Here is a 20,445-nt window from a genome sequence, read left to right on the forward strand (position 1 = left end):
AGGCAAACCCTATGCATAGTATTTGTTTACACAGCCCATGCCATATTTGCTTTTCTCTCAACATTCAGACCTTGTTGACTCAGTTTCAGCATGTGATCCAGCCCTGGATACTACTGTATAAAGCTGCCACATAGCTGTTTATCTAGTACTTCAGACTCCAACCTCATCCTCAAATGGACTGCAAACCTCCTGGCTTAGCATGAGTATATTTGCACAGCAAAATCATCTTAAAGGCCTTGCCTGAAAAGGTCTTCACTTTTGAAATTTTAAAATAAGGAAAAAGCCTCACATAAATCCATGCTAAGGAACAACATCGTGTTGCATCTCATATTCACATGCAAATTCGTGCCATACCAACAGCAAAGGCATGGCAGGCTTCAGTATATAATTGCCCATATTTAAGAGCAGCTACTAAAAGCAGGATTCCACAATAAGTGTTGGAAGCTACAGTACATGGAGAAGTCCTGACTTCTGCTCAGGGCTTTATGTTGTGCAGAGGAACTACCCTTGTGCCTGTGGTCAGAAAGAAGTCATTTTAAATTGCTTTTTATGCAGATATGATAACGAAGGAACAATTAGATTCAGATTCTTAATCACTGAAGCCAGTGGATGGTGGCCCTTATTTGAAACAGCTAAATACCAACTGTGGACTTTTAGATGAATTTTAAAGATGTTTTGATCCATACAGTGCACCTACTGGTGGCCAGATAGAAAAGAGAGGGAAAGGACTCCAAGTCAATAATGTGCACCTCAGAAAAGCAGCTGTGGACAGCTTTCCTTCAAAACCTTGTCAGCTGTAAAGAAGGTTAAAGTTTCTGGGACAAGCTGAGAAAACTAGGGCAGCACCGGCTGTTTGACACTGACATGCCAAGACATTACCAGCCTCTTTAGACTTAACCTCTCAAAGGGAAAAACAGAAGATAACTGGTATCTCTCCTACTGACTGTGTTTCATATTATGTTATTTCTTGGCTTAACTGGTTCTGCATATCTTTTTTTAAAGCAGAGTTAACCAAATGCTCGATTCTCTTTAAAGAACAACAACAACAACAAAAAGTATTTTCTTAGTCAGTTGTAACAGATAAGTTCTCTAAGCACATAAGTTCTCCAAAGCTTTGTTCTACTTTTGAGTTTTCTGGTCTCCAAATCTCTTTCATTGTCAAGTGCTTGGAAACCACTTTGAAAACAAACAAAACAGATAAAAATCTTTCTGGCCTGCTTTCTGCCTGCAGTTTGATCTGCCAGTCACAACCCTCCAGATTTGGTTTTAAAAAAAATCTGTGAGTTGAGGTTCAGTGGCCACACTTTTTATGGCTATTTTTGTGCTCCACAAGCAGACACCTAAGAAGAAACGGTTAAAAAGTCAGCTTATACAAAAGGTTTAGGGGAACTGTGAGTGGAGAATACTAGACGAAACCACGCAAACAGTAAAAACATATGTATTAAACATAATAGAAGAAATCTCTTTGTCAATAAATTTTCTCAAGTTGCAATTTATTTGTTTTTTCTCCACAGTTAAAGGTATCATTGTAATTTACCAACAAATGGAACATTAAAAACTCTCAAGGAAAATTATTATATAGCACATCAACAAAAAATTGTAGTGCCTGATGGCAGGCTGCATTTTTGGCAATACTGAACAGCCATCATCCCAAATACAGCCAGGCAGAAATGCAGGTGGCTGAGTATGTGCCTAGATCAAAACCTCATTGATAGAAGAAAAATTATTCTGCTTAGCAGATGGAGAACACTCATTTTACTTGTCTCTGCCCAAAGATACTAATTTAATCTTCAAAGTGAAAGCAAACACGCCTATATCCAGATAAAAATGCATATATCAAATTACATATCCTACTATTGCCAACAGAAAGCTTCCAAAAAAATTCCCCTATCTGAAAGACCATGCCAGAAGTACACATTTCTGGGAAACCAAGCAAATTGCCAATACAGCTGACAGTAAAGACAATGAACACAGAAACAGAAGATGAACTGGTTTTCTTTAGAACAGCTTTGCTGATCCCACAGCCTTCAGTCTTTCACTTTAAAGCTAGCTTAGTAATAAGAAAAATGGAAGTAGAATTAATAAGATTTATTTGAGGGGGTTTGGCTGTTTTTCAATAGAGTACATTCTTCCACCTCCTTAAGAAAATTCCCCGAAGTTGAGACAAAAATCTCTCTTTAGTAATCTAAATGCAGGCTTTCCATCTCTGTTTTATAACATGGCAGTATTCCACATTATAAAAGATTTGCAGGACATGAATCACTAAAACTCATTTATAAATGAAGGCTGAATCCCATCTGGGAATCTGGCTTTCCCCAGTTCTGAGGAATTAATTGAAGAATCTGCTATTTCGCTTTCCAAAAGCTGATAAAATAATTCAAGCTGCCTATCTGCACCGAATGCACTCTCCTAATCTGCAGTGGAGGAAAAGGAAACAAAGACAGGGTGTTAAGATAGTATACAGTAAATGTGCTGCAGTGCACAAAGCCAAATTTTCAGTCCTTTGAGACAAACTTTGTTTTGTTGGTTTTTTTCCTGTCAAGCATGAAGAGAAAAATTCCCTCCTCACTGCTTCCTCTAGCTGCCAAACAGCAGCATCACCTCTGAGATGCTGGGAAGCTACCACAGTTACCTTGCAGCCACTTCAGCCTGCTTCTGCTCTGCAAGATGAAGTGATGTGAGATGTCAGGATGCAACACACAAGCTCAACACAAGGATCAACACTTCAGCAATTCATTTTCAAAGCTCCTGGTCACAAGCACCATCTACAAAGGCAAGCATTCTGGCAAGAAATTTTACCAGCAAGAGTAAAGGTGCACAAAGGCAAGCATTCTGGCAAGAAATTTTACCAGCAAGAGTAAAGGTGCACCCCAGCTGGAGTAAATATTTCACCTGGCTCAGGGTCTAAGGCCAACGCACAGCTGCACCTGCTTTCCAGTATCTTCCTTTCCTCCAGTCCCAGGACTGTTAAACACTATGGAACTGCAAATAAGCAAGATGCAGACTGGAGAGGTGGTGGGTACTTCCAGGTAGTGATTAGCATGAGACGCACCCCTACCTGGCAAAGAGATGAGAGAAAACTCTTTGCATGGGATTTCCTGACTTGGGGAGGCTGATGCATGAAAACTACATACAGGACAGGGATCAGAAAGGTTTGAAGTCATTTGCTTAAGAAATCCATGAACAAGCACAACAATTCAAGGGTGATTTTATGAAAGCATTTAGTACCCATTGGACAGCACAACACACATACACACAAAGAAACTGAGACCCTTAGGACTTGCCTTTAGAAAGAAAGGAAAATACACAGAAGAAGCAGATGTCATAGCAATAGATATAATTTTGAGAAGGATTTAGAAAGTACAGTGGGAGACTCCTTCAGGTTACTCACATCAACCAAAAAAACCCCACCTAACAAGAACAAGCCAGGTGGCTTACAGAGAGAATTGGGAAGAATATCACTGCTGGGACAGTCAGGCTGGAGAGAAAAAAGTGCAGTGATACTGAAGAGGCAGAGTAGTCTGGAAGAGCAGTGGACTGCAAGGGCAGAACAAACCCAAGAGACACTGTAGGAACTGATGATTTGTTTTTACCACTAAGACTGAACTTACTAGATGACATTTTTTGTTTTTTCAAGCTAAATATACTTTTTGCACGCTTCGCCTTTTGTTCTCACTGAATTATGCCTGTTTTCAATTAAATTGTATGCTAATTTGGAAACTGTTAGTCCTACTGGAGTCATTTGCCATGCATTGCCCAGTGTACACCATGCAAGAGTGGTCCCCAATTTGCATTTGATGTTCCTAGCGTGAGATTTTCAGAAAAACAAAGACACTTTCAAAAGAAAATTGGGTGTCTAACTCCTGAGTTTGGAAGTCCTTGCCCATATCAATTAGCCACTGAGCATGTGGTTAAATACAAGCACATCCATCACTACTAGGAACACAGCACTGCTCTCCAGATGGTAACAACAGAACACAAACTCTTCTGAGAAACACAGTGAATCCCAATACTACCAAAAGTAGACTAAATATGTTTTGTGATATCTGCAAGCTTGTTCACAATTTCTTGTTGTCACGTATTAGGCAGATATTATAGATTACCCCCTAAGACTTATTAGACATCAGAGAAGACACACCAGAGAGGCCTGGAGTGCAGTCCAGTAAAGGCTGACTTCGCTCTGCAGCTATTTCCTCAGCAGGGTCTCTTTATCCAGCTGCAGAGTTTCATCAAGCTTGTAAGGACGCAGTATGCTGAGACCTCACCTCCTCGTTCTGAGTGAACTGAACCTGGGCAGCATGTTCAAAGGTTATTGCAAGGGTAAGAGGACAAAGCATTATCAGATAAGCCCGACTTCCTTAGGAAGTCAGCTCAAATTAACAAGCACAGATTCATCTTCCATAGAGGTGCAGATGGAAAACACCTAATCATCTGAACAAAGAACAAAGCAAAGGGGTGAAGGTTAAGGGACACTACTGGCCAAAAGAGAAATTTTGATCTTCTAGGTTATTGTGCTGTGCAAGAGAAGGAAATGGCTCCGAGTCCTTTGCACACTTACATTTTAACCCATTCAAAAAATTTCTTGCTACTTACTACAACTGGCAAATTAATATTGCAGTAAGGTGAAGGATTCAACTTATGTATTTGCATAAATCTGATACAGCTACACACATTTCCTGATATTCCTGAATTCAGTGACCTCATGGTTGACACACTTCCTTGAATTCTTGCGCTTCACAACGCAGCATGGAACAAGTACACTGAGCAAAGGCACACAAGTCCGATTGCGTATATAAAAAACAACTCTTATCATGAATGCTATGGCTACCCATTATGCCTTTTCAATACTTAATACAGGTACAAAGCACAGAAACAAATGTACCCACTTTTTTTGCAGTGTATAAGCCTAGAATGAAATGAAAATACACAGAGAAGATTTCCCACTTCTCCAATGCTTGCTGCATTTTACTGATAAATAACTGAAATAAACCACAAACCAAATATTCAAGAGCACATTTCATTTTTTAGGGGTACTGTTAGTCTCTGTGTAGTTCTCAAGATAGCGTATCTTCAGAGGAAAACACCATTTGCCCACATTGTCAACTGCACTTTACTCAATGTAGTTCAAGGGCCAGACCATGTCACTCAGACTTTACAAAGATGGCTGCAGAAAAAAGTTGCTGCTCCTCAGAAGAGTCATGTTATCTACATAATTCTGTCCCTGCCGGTTCTCTTCAGCTCATACATCCTTATGATCTAATAAACACAAAAGAAGTTGACCTTATTAATGGAAGAGTTTATTTTCCTTAATCTGGCAATGTCCAAAAACTTATTTTGAACTATATGACCTTTAATCTTCTTTCCATCACAGGAAAAGCCTATTTAGTTTTATAAGAGAACACTGATAATTACTGAAGCAATTCCAAGCGTGTTTTTTTTAAACAACTGGCAATGACCTGAGGGTTGGAATCCTTCATTGTTTACAATGAAACCTGCAGTATTAGAATTATTTTTAAGGTACAATGAACCAAATCCAAAGAAAGCCTGTCTTCATGTGTACAAACAGTATATAAATAGATCAAATGCTGAAATGCAGCTTTCACATTAAATAATATATTGAGAATAATGGGCAACGGTTATGCAATATCCTTTTAGAGTGAATGTAGGGAATGAGAGTCACGAGAAATAAATTGGGGTTTTAGTAATCGAGGGAATGGGCAACTGCTGAAACTATAGATCTATATTTTGTGATAAATTCCCATTGTATTAATCTTTTTTGAGACTTTAAAAGCTCTCATGCCATGCTGTATTTCCACTCTTAGTAAGTACCAGATGTGTCACATGAAGACGTACCGCAGCATGTTATCATGTGGAGGCTACTGTTCCACTGGGGTGAGGAAATGCTTTCCTCTTTGCTCCACTCCCAAGTGGGCACTCAAGTGCTGCCATTCCCCTTCCAACCTTTTCAAAGAAGGAAGGTCTACAGTCTAGTATGACTTTACCAGAACAAGTCTGTCCATGCATAATTACATAGCAGTTGGCATTTATTTCTTTCACATACTGTTTTAGTTGCACCTTATTCCCCTCCACCTTTTAATTTATGCATATACATGCATATCCTCCTTTTAAGGCGCCAAAGTGTAGGAATTAAGTACTCAGAAATACAAATATTGACTTCTACAGTTGACATGCATCAGAGTTGGTCTCTTTCCTAATTAACTGTTATAGACCCAAGTGAGACCATTCACAGGCTATAAAGAACAAATATTAACCCTTGCACTTGTGCATGCATGTACTTAAACATGGCTGCTGGAAACTGAGACTCACTGTCCCACCACACACACGCCTGCTCTTGGTACCAGTAACCTCTCATTCTCTTGCTGTTCACAACCTTCAACGGAGCCATGGACCCAAAAGACTTGCAGGAACACCTAATCCAGCTGTCTGCAGCTAATAGCACTCCTCCTTGTCCGCTCTGTTCCTCTCACAAAGGTCTCCAGGTCCCTGCAAAGGACTCAAAGGACTGATGGTCCACTTGTGGATCAGTTCTCATAGCAGCACAGCTAGCAACTTAGTGCCTCAACATGAACTGATACATTCATGTCATCCTTTCTACCCCTCTCTTTGACACCTCCAAAATACAGGCAGCCTCAGCTCAGTTTGAGTGTACTCCTTCATGTTATCCCCAGCTCTGCAAACATGCGGCATTTCCTTAACTGTATTGCCCTAACTGAAATAAATCATGTGGCTGCAATGCCAAAGGCACAAGATGTAGCTGTTTTACAATTAAATTAACACCTGGTTTTCCATTTCAAGTAATTTAGGCTCAATATTCAGTTTAGGCGGAACATTGTTTTAAAACAAAACATACAAAAAAGTTCAAATTTTGTTTTCAATTTCTGCTAAATGACTTCAAATCTAATTCAAACACAGACTGAGATGTCTCAGTCCACAATAGTGAAAAAGATGCTAAAAAATTCCTAAGTTTATTCAGAATACTGCAAATTAGAAGTTTACATCTTGTCTGTCGGTTGGATTTATTTTAGGTTTCTTGATTTTTCTTGATGTAAATAAACTAGCAGCTCTTTAACTGTTTCATGGAAGGTCTCAGAATGGAAAATGCTGCTAGAAAGTACTCTGCAGGGGGATAAAACACTTGAGCAAACTCTCCATCATTAAAATAATGCATAGCAAAAGGAACAAAGCAATGAAGGGCTGAATATTTTAAAAAATTAAGCAAGATGGCTAGAACCCATATATATAATTTTTATTGCTGTAAAATAAAGCAATGCTTTTCTGTCATTCTTTTTAGAACTTAGCAAGAGTGGTAAGTTGAGTCCCTGTATATAACCCACCAGCAAGTGCTGAGACAGCAGTGTCTGTAAGGCTAATGATGCCACACCTCATTTAAAACTGAAAGCAGCTCATAGAAAATTGAGACTACTACTAATAGGACATAGAATGAGTCAGTTCCACAAGTCTCTCCTGACCTGATTCACGCTTAGAATTAGAATACAAAACAGAAACTTTCAAAGCCACAACTGAACTTCATCTCACTTCTTCTCATAATTTTCATATGACTATCACTACATCATCTGTGACTTGCATCTGCCTCTTCTCCCTCAATCCTTCCTTGAAAGCAAGACTCTTCTCCTGAAGATCTCTTTTTTTTTTGGGTTTTTTTTGGTTTTCTATTCTCAAGGGTTACTATAAAAAAGGGCTGTGGAGAGGGAAAAACAACCTTGGATTTTACACACACAGGTCATTCCAACTTTGCTATCTCTGTTTAACAGGGTTCTTCCTTCCTGCTATTATTAGTAAATCTCATGGTTTACTTCTCTCTCAGTACTGAGCTGGCAGATGATGTACAAAAGGAGAAGGATTTCTTACTTATTAGCTTCTGTCACCAATACATCCTGTATACCTACACACTGGCATGGAAAAATCTCTTCCTGTGGAAGGCTGTTCATCACATTTTTCATGCATTGTTGCTGAAATGTTTAACTTTTTTGTTTCACAACTCAGCAATGAAGTAGCTATTGTTTCCAAAGTGCTGAGCAAGTCCAACTGTGGGAACAAGAGATGTGCGACAATTCTCAGTGGTGTCTCTGGCAGCTGCAGATTGCGGTGCCCAGGCATGGGGCGCAAAGGCAGGGGCAAGGGGAAACATAACTGCAGAGAAGAGAGAGTTAATTGAACAGCCAGCCCTTTGGTGTAGTTATATGAATGACATGTTCTGCTTCAGCTTATTTTTAGTTTCTCTTCCAGTATCTATTCCTTAGGAAAATTTTTCTGATCTTTATGCATCTAATCAGGTCCATCCAGATACACAATGCATGACTCACAAAGCCAAGCACGTTCTTATAAGCTTACCTGCCTAAATCCAGAGATCGGCAAAACCTCTACTGTAAATTTTATGGTATGAAACACCAATGTCTCACTTTTTCTTCCTTTTGTGAAATCCTCTTCTACAGAAGCTTGTGTCAACCTCACCACAGAGCAAGTCACTAGAACCCACACAGCATTTAAAAATAACACCACCTCAAACATCTTTGAAGAGTACTCTGTTTTTCCTCATTTCTGCAATTTTCCGTATTAAAGAGCTAGACACTGGATCTGTACAAGGATCATATTTGCAAAACATATTTAGATAACAATGCGTATGCCTCAGGAACATATATATTTGACTTTAGAATAATATATACAGAAAGTCTTTGTGAGCTACAGTAGAAGCCATCAAAAAGATCAGAGGTATACATACGCATTAGGAGTGCAAGTGACGAGTATCTCTTTTTTCCAAATAAGAAAATAATTAAAAAAAAAAAAATCAACCCAACAATTGACTATCATTAAAGAAGGTAAAAATTACTGCACATTACTTCAAAAGAAGAGATCAATTGGAGGCAATTATTACCAGTACTTGCTAAATTCTTATTAAAGTGATCAGTTCATCAGATATCTGGGTTTAAATTGCAGCATCTTATTCATCTTAATTCTCAAGTCCCATGAAACAAGTTGCTAAATGGTATCAGAGATCACCTGTGCCCTCTGACAAGAAGGTATTTCAAAGCCATGGAGTGCTGCTCGTGACTAACTAACTGCTGATTTATGCAAGATAATAAGCCTCAGTAACCACATATATACATATATAGCTCCTGAATTTACAAACACATAAGTATATGACTAATTCTATCTTATGAATAAAGGCATGCATAAACTTACATTTGCACTGTTGGCAGGAGCCCAGCTGCAGGAGCCTGTGACAGGCTCAGTCCTTAGTCTTCGGTATGGGAGAGTTAAATGCTGAACTGAGCAGTCACATTAGGTACCTGAAGTTAAAAGATTCATATATAAACCATCAAGAAGAATGCTACACTAGGGGATCACTCAGAAAAGATGTGGAATTATAAATATACCTTCTGTGTTTGAGTGTGTAGAGAGGGCAAGTAATACTACTTTGCTGAAAGCCTGTTAGTGACCTAATTCTACAGGCAGCTATTGTAACACAGAGTTCTTGCTCCCATCTCTGTCTGCAGTAATCACTGCCCAAACTCCAACCCAGAGTTATGTACTGATTAGCAAGCATGCATACAGCCGGGCAAAAGGATAATAGACAAGAATCTAATGTTTTCAAGGATACATTCTGCACATATTAACACCAGCTGCACCACTCATTAGTTGAAATATGGGGAAGCAACTGGAAAACATTCAATTCTCAAAGTATCAGTTATCAGATCCCAAGCAAACAAATACATAAAAGATGCTGAAGATAAAAGTCCTCACAACTTATTCTGTATGGATGGGGCTACCTTACAAAAGCACTTGATCCAACAGCACAAAAGAAAAACTAGCCATTCATTACCAGTGGAAATGGTTTAATCCAGTACAAAGTCAATTTATACACAAGATCAAGTGATTACTTAGGGCAGTTCAGGTTTGAGAGATCGTCTGTTGTTGAAAAGCCTAAAACAATGCAACTATTTAGTTCAACAAGGTTACTTGATCACAGTTCTCCATTACATACACAGAGAAAGGATTTTGAACATAACCCATGATATATGAGATATGGAGTCAATGCCATGTAGTAGACCTCCACTGAAAAGTACACATTGTGAAAAGTAAAGATAATTAAGTATTGGCAAAGCTCTTCAAGGATGGGGTTTTATTTTTTTAAATAAAAAATAAGATTGGATGCATTCCCCAAAAATTCTTAATACGGGCTCAATATAAGTCCTCCCAGATTAAAGCCTTTGGTTCACATTATACCAACATCAGACTAGATTATCACGAATCTTGCACAGATCTCACATGAATAAGCATTTTAATGGTGAAGGAAGACAACATACAGGGGACAAACTACAGATTTTGAGATAAGATTTAAAATGAGGGTCACATGACCGCTTGCCGGATTTACATCCAGACTGATCCTGTCATTTGAAATATGTGGCCAGTTGGTCAAAAATATCTTCTTTAAAAACTTTCCTAGCATTTTGAAAAAGAAACAGGTCAATCACATTTAATTTGGAGGAGAAGGCTCTTCTATATTGGGAATCATGACAATGCTGTTCTAGCAGATGAATTACGAGTTACGTGTCTTGAGACCTGTACACTAAAGACTTCTCATAGCCATGACCTTTGGAAGAGATGGAGCAGGGGGAAGGAGCGGAAAAGGAAGAGGAACAGGTGGACTCTAGGGAATTGATATTATTATCCTCTGAACCAGCAGAAACCCTAGCAGAAGTAAAAGAGTTTGATGTTTATGTATACCTCACACACACAGTACTTCAGTGCTTGTTGCACATAACTCAAGACAACAGTGAAGTCTACAATATAAATAAATCACATTTTTGTTTTGTATTTTTTTTCTCTCTCTCCTCCTCTTTCTCTGCCTAGGATTAAACATTAAAAGCTTATCTCCTTGGTTTTAGCTCCAGAGTAGCTGTAAAACCTCAGAGGTCAAACATCTCTTTTGCCACAAGTGCTGAACTTGATCCAAAACATGAAATATTGTGAAAATTAGTTATAGTTGGAATACTTATAAGTTACACTCACCTTTGGGCTTCAGAGTCTGCAGAAGCCCCACCTATAATACTGACCACTATAATTTTCTTCTGAAGTTCATTTGATTTAAGCAGCATTTTTGCCCTGCAGTAATATTAAGACCAATTATTTGAGAAAGACATTTTGCAGCTCTGTCCTCACTGATTTTATAGTTAAGAGAGGCCATTAGATCACCCAGTTCAAGAAGGGCAAATCCATGGTCAGCCATACAAACAAGGTTACATCACATGATGAGCAGCATTACTGTCTTGGCACAAGAGCTTCTGGGTGACCATGTTAAGTCCTGTTTGGAAGGGAGAAGGGCTGCCAGGCTAAGGCAGATACCACCAGACAGCCCCAAAAGGCAACTGCCTGCCCAGGCCAGCCCCACAATGAGCAGAGCCATGCCTCATCTCCCACTTGTCCAAATCTCCCTCTGCTCTGGGCTCTCCAAGATATGTGGGATGTGTTTCAAACGTGTAAGTAATTTGAAATGCAGCTTGTAAAGTTATAGAAAGCATGAATATCAGAGATGCTCAAACCACTCTCATGGATTGCAGTGGGAGGGTATCTTCACCCCCAGGCTAAATGCTGCAGACAGACTTGCCATCACACTGTTTGGGACCAACATGTCCAAGTCTGGGCTAGACCACTTTGCAGCAAGTGGCCCAGGTCATCATCTGACTCCAAAACAGCTTTTTCTATGCTTCAACATTCTAAGTGCTTGAAATGAAGAGAAAGTATTTTTAAAATCTTTAGGTTGAAATGTGTAGCATGCCCAAGGCACAACGTGGGGGGCATTTGAGGGCATAAAGCCAGCTGGGATAGAGCTGGCTTGCTCTGCTCACCGTGCTAGCCAAGCTTGCCATGGGCCATATCCATGCCATCCAGAATAAATGATTAACCATGCTACCCAGTCAACTGAGCCTGCATTTCCTCTTGGAGGGAAGTAATTGATTTATTTAGGGAGCAAAACTAGTTTAGATGGATGGCTGAGGCCCAAAAGTAAAACATGGACCATTTCTGAGCCAGATTGACAGTGTAAACCACCTTCAACCACCCCTGTTACTTGCACTTTTATTATACCTTTAAGCAACTTGCGCAATAATGACAGAATTATGCAAGCATAAGAAGCATTCCAGTATACTTTTCAGACAGTGTTTATCACCTAAAGAAATCGTACAAATACATTGCTTTACTTAAATTTCATGATTATGCACTACAAACTACTAGGCTACCTTGATACAAAGCTATCGAGTTTCAGTCATTATTACAAAGCTATTACCAGTGCAGCTATAGATACAGAGCAAGCACAAATATATACCTCTGTTTTAGGAGTATATGTATATTCCAGAAGAAAGTGCTTTTGACTGATGATCAAAATGCAGTAAGCTATACTGGCAAAGAACACCGGTATAATGTTGCTTATCAATATAGAAACATCCCAGAAAAAAATCAAAACCCCACAGTAATTCTCTAACCAGTGTTCCTGTGTCAGTGAAATCATTTGGCTGGCAAGGAAAATGCTGCAGCATAAATGCAACCCAAAGAAAGCACTACTTTATCTAGTTAAGACTTCAGGAAATTTCAGGAGGAGCTGAAAGGCTGTGCTTTTTGGTTTTGCAGGAAGCTGCCCCTAAATTGCTGGGTTTACAGGTGAGAAAGGAGACTGTGCTCCCTGACAACAAATGGCCCAAGAGAGGGGGAAGCCATCCTGCTCCCAAGCGCTCCCCTAACACCAAGCTGGCAACATGGGCTGTCCATTCTCTGCTGTAGGCTGTGCTGTGGGTCTGATTTTTGGCAGGGTAGGCAGCGAGGCAGAAGCAGCGGGGAATTGCTACAGTGCTGTCCTTGTTTCCATGACACATGCTTTTATAACTTGTGCTCCCTGAGGTAAAAGGCATAATTTGGACTCAACAGCTGACAACTCAGCAGTTCTCTGCCTGTGGGATAAGGGAAAGCCGCTTCTGTTGTAGCAACAGTCTTCAACCTCACTCCAATGCCAGCTCCAGACCATGCATGGAAAGGAGGGGAGGCATATGCCCTTCAAAACCTTACACCCTGACCAACATTCATACTGATGGGTTAGGAGTTATTTTTAGTTTAAGCACTTTCTGCCTGCAGTGAAACCTGCTACTAGGAGTGATTCCAAGAGAGGGCAGCAGGGAAAGGCAGACAGCAGTGAAGTGGCAAAAGCCTCTGCTGAGAGTTTCTGGTTCTTGCAGGAAGTGCAAGGACCTTACAGACACACAGCAGGAGGTCTCCTACAGTCTGCAAATTTAGGGATTTCAAATTTTCCAGGGGAGGGAGGACAGCAGTGATCAGCAAAAAATTGATGGTGCACAGGAAAGAACAGTCCCTGGATATTCTTCTCAGTGTCAGATCAGAACTTCCACATATCATTCATTCTAATTACCATCTGCTAGTTTATAAATCAGTAAGTAAGGCAGGCAAAGAACACAGGAACCTCTGCATTTGCTGGTGATTGGTATCCTAGCTGCCCCTGCACCCCACAAAGGTAGGTAAGAAAACAGCTCTGGACATCTAGGAATTTATATGGCCCCCACCATTGCTGTGCTAATGAGTCTGGAAGAGAACCATAAGATTCTGGAAGATGATCCCTGGAGACATTTAAGTACCTATAAAAAATGAACTTCTTATGCTTAAACCTGAAAGAAAAATGTTCCAAAATCCCATTTAGCTGCAGCTAAGTACTGGGGGGCGGGGGAGTGGGTGTGGGGGGAAAGAAAAGAGAGGTGATGATAAATTTCAACTGCATGCACAGATGCACAGTCTCATCTTTGACAGTGCCACAACATTTGCCTGATGCTTAGACACTCAAGACTCACAAAGCAATTATTCCCCGCCTGTGTCTGCTGATAAAATGTGCACAGAACCACAGAATCATGTTCCCCAGAAAAAGCAGGAGCCATTGCTTTTGTTTAAAGACATAGAAAAAGAAAGCAGTGGTGCTCCCTTTTCTAAGGCAGCCCAGCCACTGCAGCACTCGCTGGGGTATAGGAAACACCTCCGACCACCCCAGAGACTGCTCGAAGTAACAGATGGGTCAGGACAGAGAATTCTCCAGCCTTGCTGCAGATGGCATTTCTCTCTGCAGCTTAAGTAACGACTGGCTTAGAGCGGGACTCTGTGTCCTTGTGAGAGGGCACTCACTGGAAGCAAGGGACCACAGGCTCCAGGTCCTGCTCCCAAGGATTATTTGTATCTTCTACATTAAACTGTTATAGAATGAAATACATCAACCAGTTTTGGGGCGTAGAGCACAATCACCTCTCAAGCCTTATCTAGAAGTAATTTATTTTCTTATTCATAGGCAGAAATTTGATGCCTAACAGTCAAAAAGGAGTAATAACTAAATCTCAGGGGAAAAGATGCACCAAAACATGAATCATTTCAATCAATTCTAGCTAGTTATGGTAACAGGAGTAAAATTGACTTTCATACCTGCTCTCTGTGTCTCCCTGCACATGCATCAATGTCTAACTCGGAGCAACACCATCCCCTCTCAAAGAGCCACCAGTATCTTATTTGAGTTCTCAATCCTTCTACCTATGTGAGCATCTTTAAACCTCCATCATCAGACTTTTTCTTCTACTGCTAATTAACATCCCATCACTTGAATCGTCTCTGTATTTCAACATCAATCTGAATCCAAGATCCAGTGTTTCTATTATAACTGTGTCCTAGATCAATACCTATTATTGAAAATGGAACAAAACTAACTCCAAGAAGTTTCCTGATTTCTTTTTTCTGTTTTCCCTTCCCTTATCCAAAAGCTGCCTTTCAACAGCTCAAATAAGCTCATTACAAGATAATGTAACCTATCATTTAAAACTGTATCAGATCATTTTTGCTTTCATCCAACAAATGTATCAACACAACAGGAACTGCTGAATTCAGCATCCTCTACATTCCTCTGAGCACCAGAACACAGTGTAAGTGGAAAAGAACCTCATTTACCTGGGGACATGATCTATTGGGTCATTTGCAGAAAAACATAATCCATCTGCATCAGCCTTGTGAAACACTGCACTCTCCAAGATAGAGTCGGTATTTATAAACATCTAGATTGTTTAAGACTGCCAGACACTTTCTTCTTGAGGTACCATTTCATCTTTCAGATGAATTCTTACTAACGTACTGAGTTTAAACACATCTTTTCATACGGCACAAAACTTGCTGTCAGTCACCCACTGATTAAAAAATCTAATATTCATGCTCTGAGAGAGCTGTTCCTAATAGATTTACAGACTCTATTCTAGCATTACCTATGGATATTAAAAAATTGAGATTTTTTTGAATGTTTACTAAAGCCCTGAGCTGCACAGTGTTGAGACAGATGCAGCCTTATACCATAGCTCATAACTCATCAAGCACTTGCAAGTTAAAGCCCCATGAATTCCCTGCTACAGCAGTAGCAGCAGCTTTGCCACCTGTGAAAATAAGTTTCTCTCTCTTTCCTGAAGAGCATCTCCAACCATATGGCTGTTCCCACATATTCCTGACTTGCCTTTGGCAAGTCTATGAGAATGCCCTCACCTGAAGGTTAAGTCTCTCCCTTTCCTCAGCACACCTGTAAAGGGATTTTGCACAAACTAACTCATAGATAGTGCTTGCCACTGGTTGCTCTAAGTGACTAAAGAGGTATGCTTGGAGAGTGCACAATGGAAACTGTTATCACTTAATAACGCTGATAAAAGTTTGAATAGGTGAAACAGTGATAAGATGAAAGGATGCGAAGACTAAGTAAACAGAAAGCAAAATCAAACAAAATCAGGTGATCTGCTGACTGCCTAAAAGCTATACTCCAAACCAGCTCCAAGTTAGATTTTTAAGCTTTCCATTTGTGGACTTTTGCAATATTTTCCAGTTTAGATACATAGTCCTGCAGCCTGCTGATACTAGACTGTCTTTTCTTAGTAGCCTCAGCAGGCTTCTCAGAAGTAACTAAGCTGCAGATCCCTATCCAGCTAATGACAGGCAACCCATACCGAGCAATAGCAACCAGCTGCAGATACGGCACTACTCGTTCTGTGAATCCACTCCCTGCATTTGTTTCTGTCTCTTCCACACCCTAATCCTTCCCCTCATCAATCATATTTTTTGTTTTGTTCTTGATTGATATTGGGGCCAAATCCGGGAGACTTCTATGCCCATGCTTAATCAGCAAAAACCTACAGAAATCAAAGCTTATCTTTGCCACCAAAACCATACCACATACAATGGTTGAGAAGTTAAGGACCAGCACAGGCTTTTTCCAGATCAAGGCATTCACGCATTCTTCCCTACAGGATGTGCAAAGTTTATATATAAAGCACATGCACACAGCTTTATATATAAAGCACATGTGCACTGACAGATCTACATTAAAAAACATACTGTCTCAGCTGGTATTGCCACATGCTGATTTGAGATGAAACATGGCACGACATGGACTTCAATCTTCCCCACAGCTACTAAACCTGCTAAGTCTGATTAACAGTCTGGATTCATGCTGTGGAGTCGAACGAAGGGTTTAAGAAGAATTCAAATAATTCTTTCACAGCAAGGAAAAAAGTCAGAACAGACTTGCAGGTGAGATGTCAAAGGTAAGTCACATTGCCTTACTTAGGTAACAAGCTAGGTTTCAAGTAGAGCAGAAAGCTACCCAATGCCCATGCTTCCCTGAAAGGAATTTGACAGGACATGGTCAGCTTCGTTACAGAATATGAATATTTGACTATTTTTGCAATGGAAACGTTAAGTGTGAAAGTCTGTGGAAAAGAAACAAAGTGACAATTCCTACACAACAGCTGACAGCCTAAGCCTCCCCGGCACTAGGTGATTATAACACCTATCCAGAGCTTTACTCCCATTTATAGCAAGACTCCCAGGCACCCACCACCGATTACAACTGAAAAACAAACAAACCACGTACGTCACCAATTCCTACCAAAGCAACACACAGCATGCCAGCACAATATGCCCAGTTCAAATTCACTTTACACACGCTGAATTTTAACAAGGGAATGACGTTCTCTCCACAACCACCTCAGAGGCTTAGAGGGATCTTTTTAAAACACACTCCCTAAACACATCAGAAATTCAATCACTCAAAATAGACACAGCAAGCTGCCACTGCGCCTGTGTGCCTGCACAGACGGCGTGCGGCGAGGCGCGCAGCGTGTCTGGATGCTCCCCAACCACAGAAGGGGCTCTGGATTCTCCTCCCAAGCTCCCCTTTTCTGTAAGGGTGCTACTTATTAAAAAAAAAAAAAAAAAAATTAAAAGCGCAAAAAGAGGCATAAACGTTATTTACCCGCTGTTCAGTGCCCGAACGAACCAACCAACCTGCCGGCCAGCAGAACGAGCTGTTGACAAAACACAGCCTCTCTTTAAGCCGCAGGCTGCGGGCAGCGGCAGAGAGGAGCCGCCGGTCTCTCCCCCGTACCCCCGGGGGACGCTGCTGCCGCGGTCGGCGCCCGCACCGCCTCCGGCCCCCGCCGCGCCCCCGCCGCCGCCGCCACCTGTCCCCCGGCCCCGGCCGAGCCCCGCGCCGCAGCGCCCGCGCCAGCAGGCGGGCGGGGGGGGGGGCTTGGAACCTCCCCGCGGCCCCGGCCCGTCCGGGCCGGGCCGTCGACCCACCCCCGCCCTCCTGGCCGGCCCCTCCGCGGAGCGGGCAGAGGGAGGGATGGAGGGGGCACCTATCACCGCGCCCCTCGGGCCGCCCCCTCCCAGGTGCGAGCGGGGCCCCGCCGCGGGGCCGCCGCCGCCTCAAGGCGCCCGGCCCGGGCCCCGGCACTCACTCACTCACTCACTCACCCGCTCACCCACTCGCCGCCGCCTCGCCGTGCCCTGCGGCAGCCTCATGCCGCGGGGGGAGTGGTGCGCGGGGCTGCCCGCGGCGCGGCCCAGCTCCGGCGGGCAGCAGTGCGCAGCGCCGACAGGAAGGAGGGATGGAGCCGGGGCGGGAGGGAGGGAGGGAGGGATGGAGGAGAAGGGATGGCGGGCTGCCTGCGGGAGGAGCCTGCGCCGCGCACCGCCCGGCCCCGCCGCCACCCCCGGCCCTGCCCCCGGGGCACCGCCGCCTCCCGCCGCCCGGCCCAGCCCGGCCCGGCTCGGCTCGGCTCGCCCGGCCCGGCCCGGCCCGGCTGCTGCGGCCGCGCTCGGCCGCAGGCCCGCCGCCGGCAGTCCTGGTTACATCGGGGCGAAGCTACGCAGGATTTCAGGCTTCGGTTGCGTCGCCGGGGGATAGCCGGGACTAAGTTGTTACAGATAGTTCGGCGGCCGGTGGTTTCGTTGGGTCCCCACTGGGCTGTTCGGAGGGCGCTGCGAGGGTGGGCGAAGTCAGGGGTGGGATCCCATCAGGTTCTCTCTGTGACACGGCCAAACACCCTGCTTCGGAAAGTATCGCCAGTGCTGCCAGCCCTCCAGGGTTTGAAGCGGTGGGCCTGGCCCTCCAAACCCTGGAGATTCTTGATTCATTTTATCTTTGTATTTGCCCCTAGGTTTTGAGGTCAGCGACTTGACCTCCAACATTTCTTTGAAGCCACAACGGCTACATGCCAGCCTCTCTTTTAAATTAAACTTGAAATCCTCACAATCCCACAGTCTCAAGAGTCAGGCAATTAAAAAAAATATATACCACGAGGCCCATAAAATCAGAAGAGTTGGCAAGCCTGTGGCTCCTCTCTTGTTCCCCAGTAAACCACAGCAGAACGGGGAGAAAAAGTAACTGCTTGGTTTGTCCTTGCGTTTTTCTGCCTACATTTTCCTACAGAGGTTTTCCAAATTGCTGTAGATTGTTTTTCGCAGAACCTGGATGATAAGGAACTGCAAAGACTTGTATGGAGGCCCTGGGCCAGACTTGTGTCCCATCTTGGCTAAGTAGATGATTTCTGGTCCTCAAAGCCAGAGTCTCCTGCCATCCTGCACGCTCCCTGCTCAGGCTGAGTGAATACAGGCTATTTTGTAGAGAAGAAATCTTCCACCATTTCCTCCCCTTTCCAGTGTTTTTGCTTCTGCAAAGAGAACTGAAGCTTCAGGACGCCAGCAAGAGACACATGAACCTTGTGGTTAGGTCACGCATCTGAACTTGAGTTCAGATCTCTTCTGCCTCAAGAGCACACTTGACTTCAGGCCTTGTATCCTGAGACAGTCGTCTATCCGTTCACCCGTGTCACCTTCTCAAGATGAAGGATTGAGTCTCCTTATACACATGCCGTTCTTGGGAAAGAAGGGAGTTTTTTTAAAGAGCATTTAGAGAGAAGCCCTGGGCTGTGAATCCCAAGCAGAAGACGATGTCTTCTCCTGATGCACTTCAAAACATTCATAACTCCAAGGACGGACAGGCTTTAAGAGAGTTCTCTTAGGGGTCTTCTATCTACTACGTTTAAGCAGTTACTCTTCCAGCACATCAGTCAGCTCTTCACAGTCCCAAATCTCTCCCCACCAGGAAGGTCTGCTGGATGGCTAATTCTGTGATCGAGACTTCACTCCAGGCACCAAGAGCTTTGGTATGTCAGCTGCCTAAGACCATTTTTGCACTTAGTTCCCTGTTCCCATTCTAGCCCTGAAGCCCTCCTGCCCCTCTGCCAAGGCTGCAGTGAAACTGGGAATATCCATAGCACCAGAAGGCTTGGGGAAAAGTTGGCTGTTTCATTGTACTTGACCCATCCAAGGGAGGACTGCCTCTGCCTTCCTCCATTTCCAGACCTCATTAATTGGAGGCTGGTGCCCTCCCCAGAGTCTGCAACCAAGGCTCGGAAGGATGCAGCTTGCATCTGTGCCATGGATGACAGACCCACAAATGAAGGTTTCCATCCACAAAAGCGACACAAGGACTTTCTTTCAAAGGCATTGAAAACATTATATGAAGGTATACCACCTTTCTTTTCTTCAGCTCATGTTATTTCACCTCACAGGCATCCAACTTGTCAGGAAGCCCTGTACCATGTACACGGTACCATGTGTACCATGAGTAATTGAGAAGATCTGGCTCATTTTCTATATGATGAAATCAAGCAATAGTAATTTTTACCATTTTCTCTTTTTAATTAGCAAGGCAACTTCCCTGCAATTCACAGACATTCCATACAGGAACTGGGGAAAGAGGAGTGCGTTGTTCTTTTTCAAGTGGAAAAACGTGATTGTGAAATTAGAAGAAGCTACCAGGAGAAATCAGAGGTAGGGGTAGTTCCTGACGTTGTTTTAAGGTTTTGATATTGTATTAATGACTCAATTTTTAATGACTCAGTTGGAAGTTAAGAAACTTTCTAGATCTGATGCTATTTAAGACAAGTCTGTATAGTACAAGTTTCAAGGTGATAAAGCTACAGATGATTGGTGTCAGTTATCTCTTTTTTATACAGTGATACATGCTAATTTTAATATAAATATCCCCTA

General features: G+C 42.6%; 1 protein-coding gene across 7 annotated transcripts in view; it reads right to left on the reverse strand.

Annotated features, from left to right (window-relative positions):
• LOC104319407 (LIF receptor subunit alpha) overlaps window positions 1-18,018 on the reverse strand; it is a 55,026-nt gene extending 37,008 nt beyond the window's left edge. The window contains exons 1-3 of one of the 7 annotated variants that reach the window (XM_069777501.1): window positions 17,871-18,009; window positions 9,223-9,329; window positions 8,374-8,616 (exon numbers count right to left, since the gene is read on the reverse strand). The gene's annotated coding sequence lies outside the window, so the exon portion shown is untranslated. Of the gene's footprint in view, window positions 1-8,373; window positions 8,617-9,222; window positions 9,330-17,359; window positions 17,379-17,858 lie in introns of those variants that run through there. The other 6 variants (XM_069777498.1, XM_069777497.1, XM_069777499.1 and 3 more) reach the window with 6 other exon arrangements.
• Between the last annotated feature and the right edge of the window lie 2,427 nt (window positions 18,019-20,445).

Source organism: Haliaeetus albicilla, chromosome Z, assembly GCF_947461875.1.
Source record: "Haliaeetus albicilla chromosome Z, bHalAlb1.1, whole genome shotgun sequence".
Lineage (NCBI taxonomy): Eukaryota > Metazoa > Chordata > Aves > Accipitriformes > Accipitridae > Haliaeetus > Haliaeetus albicilla.